This window comes from Leptonychotes weddellii, chromosome 1 (assembly GCF_054177405.1).
Source record: "Leptonychotes weddellii isolate Sample4059 chromosome 1, ASM5417740v2, whole genome shotgun sequence".
In the NCBI taxonomy this organism is placed as follows: domain Eukaryota; kingdom Metazoa; phylum Chordata; class Mammalia; order Carnivora; family Phocidae; genus Leptonychotes; species Leptonychotes weddellii.
The window spans coordinates 92,431,877-92,443,201 of NC_138369.1; the positions used below are offsets into that span (position 1 = coordinate 92,431,877).

Consider the following 11,325-nt stretch of genomic DNA (forward strand, 5'->3'; position numbering starts at 1 on the left):
AAAGACAGAATACAAAAATTTACATTTCATAGAGTGTTCATATAGTTTTTTGAAAATAAGAGGACAGTTGGAGCATACACTGAGAAGACTATGACTGAATTATAATCTGAAAGCCATGCCTTGTATTATGTTTTATATACTCTGCATTTCAAAATGTATATTCTATTGCAATTAATTAGGTTAATCTGGAAAATTTTTTTTAAAAACCTAGAGATCATCATTCTAGGGAAATTAAAAAATGTGTATATATTACTTAAGTTACTTTCTTACCATAGACAAAGAGTATGTTTAAATATAACTCTAAAAGCCTAGGGTTTAATATGAATCTGTTAGGAACAGGAAAAAAAGTTTAAAAATTACCCACGTACTGTGATTTCCTAGACATTGTTGTTGAAATGTACGTGATGGAAAAGACAATTGAAAAATGACATACAACTATGTTAGGAGACATAACATGGTTTTATTGCAATACAAAAGGCATTATTGCATTATTATATATGCATTATTACCAGGATCCATAATTTGATGATAATTATGTTAACTTGTTCTCGAATCTTTTAGACAAATGTTGATGTACTTTTTTTCATTTCCCTCTGGCAAAACATCTCAAAATAAAGTCTCCCCTTTCTTGTCTTTTTACGGTGTAACCACATAGCCAGCTGGGGAGTTAGGAAATATGATAAGTTGTGAGGCATCCAGTTCCTTACGAGAGTGTATTTCTCATCCCATTACATCAGAGGGTACAAACTGGCAGCCTCAGATAAAGTTGGGTCTGCAGACACATTTCCTTTGGGCCATGTCTGTTTTTAAAAATTAAATTAGTTTCCAACATTTAAAAATCAGAAGATTCAAGTTTTTAAATTTTGGATTTCCAGTTTTTGTATTAGAAACACATTTCCATCCGCCAACAGAAGACTGATCTGAGGAGAAATTCTCTTCTTGGGAAGGGGCCCAGAGAGTCACAGGATGGCATGCTTTTTCAGTTGGCAGAATTCCTACCACTCTGTATTAAATTTTACCCAGTTTATGCATTAGTGTCCCCTGTAGACATCTGAGTTTGCACTGCCTGACATGCCTCTGCCACTTCAGTCCTGGGTTCAGATCACTAACATCACTATCTCTTTGTAATGGACATGAGGATGGAATTACATGGGAGGGACTATCCATAGAAATTCCAATGTGCATAAACAGCTGAATCTGTTAATCAGTGTTTGTAATGATTGGTATGCTGTAAAATTTGTAAACCACAGTTGAAAGGAAGTCTTGTAGCCAGATAATGTCTGACTCATTTTTTGTAGTATGACTAATTATACTATAAAAAGTATTTTTAAAATCCAGTTAGGATTCCTTGGGCTTATGAAACATAAAAACCACACAAACCCAAATGGATTTAAAACTAAAAGTCCGGAGTGAGGGTTGGAATCTAGGAGAACATTTAAGAAACCAGTAGTGAGAGCAACAGAATTAAAAGGCAGGCCGCGTGCTGATCACTCTGGGTTTGCATTCTCTTTCTCTCTGTAAGTGTTTCTGCTTCTCTGTGCATTTCTTACGATGCCTATTTTCACTCACCTTTCTTTCAATTACTTTCTCCTTCCGATTTTAACCTTCCCACTGCCACACTGGGGCCACACCATCCATGACCTTTATCGGTCACTATTGGTTGGTTCTCCGAGAAAAGCTCTGATTGGTCTAGCTCACCGTTTGAAACCAGCCACAGAAATCAGAAAACAACATGCAGCTTCTTGATTGGTAGCTTTTGGCTAGGAGTATGTCTTGTCCAATCAGTCATACCTAGTGATGTGTTAACATTATTGTAAACATCATCACTGTCATCTCTTACCATCACAGTCAGTATCCCTGCTGACATTTAAGGGATACTTACTATGTGCCAGACAATCTCCTAAACACTCTAGACATGATTCATTTAATCCCGATAACAACTTGGGAGGCAGATACTATTTTGACCATATTTTATGGACGAGGCCAGTGAGCATGGTTGTGCATGCTCAGCAGGAACTTGAAGGCAAGGGCAGTTTCCCTTCCAACTAGCTGAGGGTGGGACAAGCAATAATAGACATGTCTAGAACAAATTATTTTCCCTTTGGGCTTGCAAAATAGGAGGTTCACAGAGAATTACAGGGTAATCCCTTCATTGAGAAATTACTAAAACTGGTTTGCAATTTGCTTTGTTTGCACAGTTGTGCATCTCTCTAAATGTTTTACAGGCTGGTACAGTCAGCATTTGGGACAGGACAAATCCAGAGCCAGATTTTAAAGTATATAGAGTTTTTTCTCCCATCGCCCTTTCCATGCTCCCAGGTTCCATGGAACTCCTTTCTTTCTATCCTCTTCCCCTTTCCTCAGTCTCTCCTGTTGCTAGCTCCTTGAAGGTGGACCCATTAGTTCCCTCCTCTAAAGACTTAATCTCACCCTCAGATTTATACCACACCGTGAACATGGGACTTGACACGGTTGGGCAGTGGCCAGATTGGGAGCATACTTAAGAATGAAAGTTTGCTGCTCAATCTGAAACACCTGGAGAGTCACTGGATTTGTGCAGACTTGGTGTCTAAAGACCAGTGGTGAATTCCAGGAATAAACGTGGGACCTCAGTTAAGGACCAGCAATCAACATAAAGTCAAAGGGTAGCATGATGGGTGATGCAAACACATCTAGGTGCTCCAAGAGGGAAGGACTATGCAGTGGGAGGTAAGGTAGAGGCCAGAGGGAGCCTTGGGGTGAGTGAACATAGCGAGATAGACCTTGCCAAGAGAATGCTGTGCCAGCTATCTTATAACCACATTCCCTTGGGTATGTTATAAATTCATTTGTTTATACCACAGACAGACTTCTTGAACATAGATAGCTACATGCTCATTGGACTACCGAAGACCACATGCCCCAGATATCCTGTCACTGGGTGGTCTCAATAGGCCTCTGCTCCTTCCTTCCTAAAACAAATATTTATTGAGTCCTTCCCACATACCAGACACTTTTCAGGTGCTGGGGATCTAGTGGTGAATAGAACAGTAATACTCCTTACCCCCAAGAAATTCACATAACAGAGGAGGAGACAGGCAATAAACAAAAAGTCTGCCTGGGATTTCTATTGGCAACATTTACGTGACATACTTTTTGGACATCAAGTCAGGCCTGACCAAAGGTTCCCCATTAAAACAAAAGTCACCTTGCAGCTTCTCTGTAAGCCTAGTGGGTAAGCATCAAGCTAGCTCACAACTCCCTCCTAAATACCTGCTTCCTTATGTTTCTTTGTGGATGAATTATGTTTCCTGGCCAACTTCCAATTTTTTTTTACACTCTTAGTATCGAAATACTCTTTTCTTCTTATCCCAGCCAGCCTTCAGAAATAATCTGATGTCAGTCATGTGTACCTTAATATGAATTTAAATCATCATACCGTCTTTCCTAGGCACACGGTCATTTTAGTCTTAGTTTGGAAAAGTTGAATGAGAGTGCCTTTCCCCTACTACAGAAATTTGAAAAGTCGGGATAGAGATGAAGTGACTATCAGGGAAAAAGCCTGTCAAAATACACATCCCCTTTGTTCCATGTGAGGCTGGCCTTCCTTCAGGGTTTCCTCTGGTTTTAATTAGAAGCAGAAGTACCTCACACCTTCTAAAAATGCTCAAGGGTAATGCAGAACTAAGTGTCTTTTCCTAATATTCCCAAGCTTAAACTGCCCAATTACAGATGCTTGCCAGCTTTCTTTGTTAGTACGGTGTCAGCTTCCAATAAAGCAGGCTCATGTGGTGCGGTAGCAGGCTTCTTAGGGGTGAGACGTGCAGCTGGAGGCCCCTGACCAGTCTCACTTAGGGGACCTTGACTAGATAGGCAGAGGGTCCAAAATAAATGTAAGTAGCTGAAAGGAGCAGTGTCTGCTATTGCCTCATGTGGAAGTTAAGGCAGAGTGCACCTATTTATTTCTGACAATTTAAGACCTCATTAACTAGGTACTGCTTAGGGCAGTTTAATTGTGTCGAAAGAGAAAGCACCCATCAATGCATTTATCAGGTGTATCCCTATTATTAGAACCTTTATATTTCATACTTTATATAGGGTGGAGACAAGACCTTGCTCTATAAATGATCAGGAAGGTGTTTCTTGTGTGTTTAAGTCAGACTAGAAAGTGTCCAACTATGGACTAATGGCAACCCAGTCTCTAAAAATAAACTCTGTGTCTGTTACTTAAAATGCTGGCTTCATTGAGAATCTATTTTACATGATTTTTCCATGCCCAGAAAAAAAGAGGTGTGGTTCTTACTGCAAACAGTTTTTGAAAATCTATTTGATGATTTTGTAGGACCCATAAAACGTCTAAGGATTACTCATATTGCTGGCTTCAGAGTAACTGAAATGATCATAGTGATTGTTTTTTAACTCCCTACAGATGTTGGAAAATTACAAGTCTAGTGCTTCATAAAAATATCACTCTACCTATGCCCTACTCCTTTATTTTAATGAATGGAATTCTTTAAACAACTGGAATTATGCATGTTAGGTTTCTCTAGGCAATAATTAAGATTAACTAATTGTGCAGAGCTCCAGAAAATTGAAACTGAGTTGCTATATTTCGTGAACTTCTATCAAAATGAAAAAAGGTTTTTTTTCTTTCCTTTTTCTGCTTTTATTGTCCCCTTTTTCTCCTTCTGTTTTATCAAGGGATGGATAATGATGCTTATGTTGAGGGGTTGGGGAGAATAGGGCAATTTTTTTCCTGTTAGAATATTTTCTTATGAAATCAGATTCTGTGAAGCAAGAAGTAATTGAAGAAGAAGCGATACAGCCCACCTTTCTGAGGTTTCCTTCCCACATTTTACACATGGGCAACTGATGCCCAGAAAGATGACGTCATTGACGAAGGTGACCAGTCAATTGGGAAAAGAACAAGGACTAGGAAGTATGTTCTCCAGACTTCTGGTCCAGTGCTCTTGCCACTTGGAAAGAACAATGGTGGGACAGAGATTTTTATGAACATAACAGCAAATGAGCAAATTTCTTTAGATCTTTACATGATGCATTGTTTATAGCAAAGCCTTTGGAAAACTTACATAAAGGAGGAAGAACTGAGTCCACCAGCTGAAAAAGAAAGAGAGAGAGATTTCACTTGTAATATTTTGCTGATTGTATACAGAAAATTCTGGAGAGGTTAGAATGGACAGCAAGCACTTAACAGCTGTTGAGAAATTTAGCTGGCCCTCAATACATTTCCCTACTAGTGAGTGAAATCTGCACCAAAACAAGCATGTGCACTGGGTATTTCCAGACCCAGAAAGCCAAAGTTTCTCTCTTCAAGCCATTTAACTATCAAAGTTCCTCCTTGAAACTAACCAAAACTGACTCTGGATAAGTTAAATCCAAAAGGAATTTCTCAAAAAGCTTGTTGGGTACTCACAGAGTTTGCAGCAAATTTGGAATATTAGGCTCAGAAAACAAGCAGGAACCCAAAAAGCCTGAACACCAGGAACACAGCTAAAGTTACTCCTCAGGAAACATTGGGATGGCCATTATGGCCACAGCTGCAGGATGCCAGATATTGCCGCCCCCCCCCCCCCCCGTCTTGGACATTTTCTGCCATTGGGCACCATTGCCAGCGCTGACCCTGGAACTGTTGTCTCTGCTATTTGTACCAGGACAAAATCTCCTTTGTCCCTGCATCTTTGCATCACTCACTCCAGAGTGGATTTACTGGTTGAGAGTGTCTGACTGGCAGTGTCAATCTTATATGCTTTTATCCTAGCTGCTGCAAAAGCAAGCATCTGCCATTTCCTCCTTTTCTGGATATCGAGAGTAATAGGTAATTCCTTACCCCATTCCTTGTGCAGGAAGGGGGGGGGGTACACATAATAGGCAGCCAACATCACCAATAATGCCAGCTTAATAGATATCCAAGGCAAATTGTGTTAATATTATGCAGTTAGGATGGGACAAGATGGCCAGTATTCAACAATATCTACATAATAAACACTTAAAATTGTAAAGAAGAGAAGGAGCTGCATAACCCAATCAATGTATAACAAAGAGTTGTCCCCTCCTCCAAAATCTAATCCAAGCCTTCCACTACCTGGTTGCATCACCTTAAATAAGATTTGTTATGGTAAAGCAAGGTGGATACAAGAGCACTGGGTAAGCCAGGGCTGTATTTGTTTGTGCATCATTAATATCATCACTGTTATATTTTCAATGATGTCATTTGCATCATCTGGCAGGCTTTGATTTCTAATGCCTAACTTGTTACTTCCTCTAACCTGACACTTTTTTTTTTTAACCCAAGAAACTCTGAAGATGAAGAAAAACAAAAAGATTTTGAAAAGGTTTAAATATCCAGAAGTCAATTTCAGAGTAGTTAATTATATAGAATGAAGTGCCTGGCTATGACATAATATTGAAGGGGGTCTTTTATCTTTCTCTGATCTTATATCTATTCTTCTTTCATTGTTTGCTATGGGAATCTTGTGACTCTAATGAAAACACAAGACCAGGAATCATGTGGTTCTATACTTCTATGGAAAGTATATGATTTGGAAGACTGGACTCTAATTTCATCTCTGCCCTAAATCCTAAAGTCTTAAGTAGAGCTTGCTTTAAAGGACAACTTAACTGTGGGCTAAAGTGAGAAAAATGAAGCCAGCCTTTTAGTGTTGATCCTTGCCACTCAGTTCTTTAGATAGGTAACCAAGCTTGAAGTTACAGAGGGGTCCTTCTTTATCAGGAAGCAAGGGGAATAATTTTCACAAATCTGTAGTACTTATGGAGCTGAATTCTGGACAATGATGTATTTTATAAATAATCTTTGCACAGTGTTAATTTTCTGAGAAAAACTCTCATCCTTATCATCAAAGCATATTTCACTATGATCCTACTTTTCCCAAATGTGAAATTTACAAATTGTAACAGTCAATGCACACCAGCTCTTATGATGTGCCCAAGATCATGTGTTAGTGCCTTAATAATCATATTCATAATACTGCATATAGAAACCAGCTTAATAGAAGAAAATCCTGGTATATGGTGGTATAAATTAGAAAATGCACCAGAGAATGATTTCTAGACATATTAACATTAAAACATTTGAAAAGATTAATCATCAACTTGAAATATGAACATTCTACAGAACACCTTGTGTCCCCTTTTGTACCTTCTCAGGCTAAGTGTTCTTAATGGAAGACAATAAGAAGTGTGAATGGTCAGCAATATTTATGCTAATTTTTGAGGTAAAGAAGCTAAATAGCTTCAAGTAATTTTTGAGCAAAAATGACCATGCATTCTCAATCATTAGTCATAGGGAAAAGGGAATAAGAACAGTTGGAGAATTATTTAAATAGCACTTTATATTCAATCATTTTAATTAAAAAACATTAAATAAAGAAAGTAAAGTATTTAGCCATTTAAGCTCTAGATAACTGAAATTTGCCTTTGGTATTTCATATACCTGTCAAATTGTGGATAAAAGCTGTAGTTTCTTTTTCTATTTTTTACTACTCATCTTTGGCATTTAGAGTAGATTACCTAATTATTGGGTGTGGATGTCTGTGGTTTGAGCTTTTCTCCTGAGAAATCAATATTTACTTAATACTTTTTTAAGACCAAATTGTTGTCTGTTTTTTCATGGTGGTCCTGATACTTTCCAGTTGTAAAGTAAAATCAGCTGAGATTTAAGAAATTCACAGAGAACAGAGAATTTTGTTTCTTTTAGAATTGAAACTCAGGCTGGTCACAGCCTCTAATCATCTTTTTTCCCCTAAACATAGGGTCATTTTTATTTTGGAGAGTGATCCCTGTTGAATCTATGAGTCATTCTAAGACAAGTTTTAATGTGAGCTTTTATTTCCTCCTAATAAAACTCAAAGGGGTGTCCTTAATTCTCCAATCTCCACTACCCACACAATATTATATATTCTAAACCAAGATTAAGAAGGTGAATGAATTCAGTCCTCACAAAAATGAATCCTTTGGTCTTTGCAAAATCAAGCCAATTCATCCTGAGCCAAGATGAAGAATATATTATTGTTCTGATATATTAAGCCAGCTTTTTTCAATTATTTTAAAAATACCGCTTTAATTAGAAAAGCATAAAATTCAACTTTAAAATATTTTGTTTTGAAAAATCAAAGAGAACATAAAGAAAGATTATCATCCTTCATTTTTCAGAGGAAAGTGATAATAATAATTTACTGAACCATTATCCATATAAAATAAAGCCCTGGAAAAAAGGTTAGAATTTAGACAATCTTGGCATCGTTAGAAAAATAGGAAAGCCACATTAAAACAAAAAAACAAAACAAAACAAACAAACAAAAAAAGAAAAGTTTTTTAAAAACTAAAAACAGACCAGATGTTGACTGCTGGATGTCAATGGCAACAGGAGAAAACAACACATGTGGATTCAATGTTCTTTTTGCAGACAGAATCTCAGAAAAAACATATTTTTTGAGAGATCTGACCAATTATGTTTGACTTTAAACCACTGTCTAACACACCCTACCACATTCCTATGTCTGGAAAAATAGAAGGGATAGAGATGAATAGGCCTAAGGGATAGGCCCAGACTTCAAGGAGAAGAGTCAGAAAATTACCAGTAATTGAAATAAATAAAAACTCACACTGTATGGGTATAACTCACCATTAGCATCATACCACATTTTCATCTGCCTGTAGGAAAACTGGCTAGATATTTCATGACATATGTATCGATTATTGGTATAGAAATGAGAAAAATAAGTCTTGAATTTACATAATTGGTAGAGAATCACCCAGCTGGAAGGTTAAAAATGGGTTTGATATGGGGCGCCTGGGTGGCTCAGTTGGTTAAGTGACTGCCTTCGGCTCAGGTCATGATCCTGGAGTCCCGGGATCGAGTCCCGCATCGGGCTCCCTGCTCGGCAGGGAGTCTGCTTCTCCCTCTGACCCTCCTCCCTCTCATGCTCTCTGTCTCTCATTCTCTCTCTCTCAAATAAGTAAATAAAATCTTTAAAAAAAAATGGGTTTGATATTGACTGTATTTTTAGTCTTCACAAACCTGTTCCCTTTTATATGATCCCTACCTTATTTAGGGTTATTTCTAACCAGATTCTAAAACCTGTCTAGGAGATATAAGAAAGAAAAGCCCATAATGGATTTCTGAACCTGAGATTCTTCATTAGGTTTTTTATTTGCTGCTTCATTTCTGTATGATACTGAAATTCAATTCTCTGGGCCTTTTTCCCCAACAAGTATTCCAGTAACTGGTAGTTAGGTCATGGGGTCATGATGTAATCTAATAAAAAGGAGTGGAAACACGGAGTCCCTTCTTAGGAGGACTTCACAGTCTAACACAGGAAGGACGGAAAGGTAATTAACCAAGATAATGTAGGGTAAGCAGCTGCTGAGAGACAGGAATGCACAGGAAACGCTGAAAACACAAATATGTGCACTTAATCCAGCAGGGTAGGGTGAGGTGGGGTGGGGTGGGGGACACAGAAGTCTTCCCCTAACAGGCATCTAAGAAAGAACCTGCAGGCCTGAGAAGTCCTGAGAAATCCCAGAACCTGTAAGTTGTTGCATGAAGAGAGGAGATTTGTTTTGTTCACTGATCTATCTCCAGTGCCTAGGAAAGTATGGAGCACAAAGTAGGTTCAAGGCCACGAATGATTGAATAAATAATTCCAATAATTTATTAATGGCCATTTTTGGCTGTTGAATGAGAGACTATTTTAAAGGGGCAGAAATGTAAGGAAGCAGGGAGACAAAGAGAAGTCCCTTGCATTAGTCCAGGTACAGAATGGTGGAGGACTAGAGGAGGGGGGTGACAGCAGAGATGGGGGAATGAAAGTGTATTTTGGAAGTAGAGTCAAAGAGATTGGTCTTTAGGAGAATGAAAGGGATTGAGGAGGACTGCTGTGTGGCTGAAGGCATTTGGTTGTGCTCCCTTCAAATCTAACAGTGGGAAGGGGGTGAATATAAATCCAAATAAACAGGAGTTAGGGAGCATTAGTAGTTAAGTGATTGAGGTATTTAACTGATGTAGTGTTTCTTCTAACCTTACTCTAATTTTGTATCATAAGGAAAATGTAAGTTAATATTTTGCTTAACCATTTTAGCAGTTATGTGTCTTCTTATTTTTAAAGGCCATAATTGTATTCCTTAGTGTTAGGCTTATGGATGATTTTTACTTTTTTCTTTATATGTTCTGATTGTCTGAATATTTCACAACGATCTTATAATTACAGGGTGGTCACATTTTATGCAATGGATGCATCTCTGAAACTCTTGTATAATAATACTTGCAAAATGCAAGACTCATTCCCTCAAAGCAGAGCTGTTATTTCTATATAGTACAAACACAATTTACAATTCACTACCTTTTTCAAAATATTATTAGGGGGTGCAGAGATTAATATCACTTTTAAATTGATGAATCAATACAGACTTTGAAATAATTTTACAGTAATGAAAATTCATACAAGTCAAATGCACATAAAAGGTATGTACTTAACTCAGGAAAAAATCTATTTGCTTTTTGAGCAATTGTGTGTTCAAATAGAAAATAACCATTTATCTATGGTTTAGGATTTTTAATTGCATGGCTTACACTCTGTTCAGACAAGGATACCTTAATCAGGCACCATGGCCACCTACTGATATTGAAATGTAAGAGAATTACCTCAGGGGATGCCTGGGTGGCTGAGTTGGTTGGGTGTCTGCCTTCAGCTCAGGTCATGATCCCAGTATCCTGGGATCGAGCCCCGCATCAGGCTCCCTACTCAGCGGGGAACCTGTTCTCCCTCTCCCTCTCCTGCCTGTCTGCCTACTTGTGATCTGTCTATCTCTGTCAAATAAATGGATAAAATCTTAAAAAAAAAAAAAAAGAGAATTACCTCAGGAAAAAATAAAGCCCAGAATCTGCTTGGCAAATCAAAACTCAAATGGATAGAAAATGTTACAGATATTTATCTAAATTTCTAGCTAGTAAGTAACGTATGAATTGTTTTCACAATTTTGTGTAACTTTCTTTAAACAAAAATAGAATTTAAATGTATATTGACTTTTACTTATCTCTATAGTTTCCTTCTCATCCAGTCTCTGAGAAGCCAAAGAAACTCATTGAGTCTCTAATTAAAAGATGCCTGGGTAAACTCTGTGGCCATTTGCAAACCCACTGTATCTTCTGTCTCCAAGAAAAGAACCCTGAGGGATCTTCTTTTTATCCATCTGAGATTATCCATCTGTATGTTGGTGTATGGGGCAGGGTTGGGAGAGGGATGTGAAGAGAGGATGTTTCAGCATTTTCACCAAGCTGCAATGGACATAACTGAAGGAATCAAAAAG

At 37.9% G+C, this 11,325-nt stretch overlaps 1 long non-coding RNA gene across 1 annotated transcript; it reads right to left on the reverse strand.

The window, feature by feature from the left end:
- Positions 1-4,740: 4,740 nt before the first annotated feature.
- LOC145717164 (uncharacterized) lies at positions 4,741-5,549 on the reverse strand. The gene is made up of 3 exons (XR_014140217.1): positions 5,414-5,549; positions 5,070-5,097; positions 4,741-4,955 (listed from the first exon to the last, which is right to left on the reverse strand). It is a non-coding gene; the product is annotated as an uncharacterized LOC145717164 (long non-coding RNA).
- Positions 5,550-11,325: the final 5,776 nt, after the last annotated feature.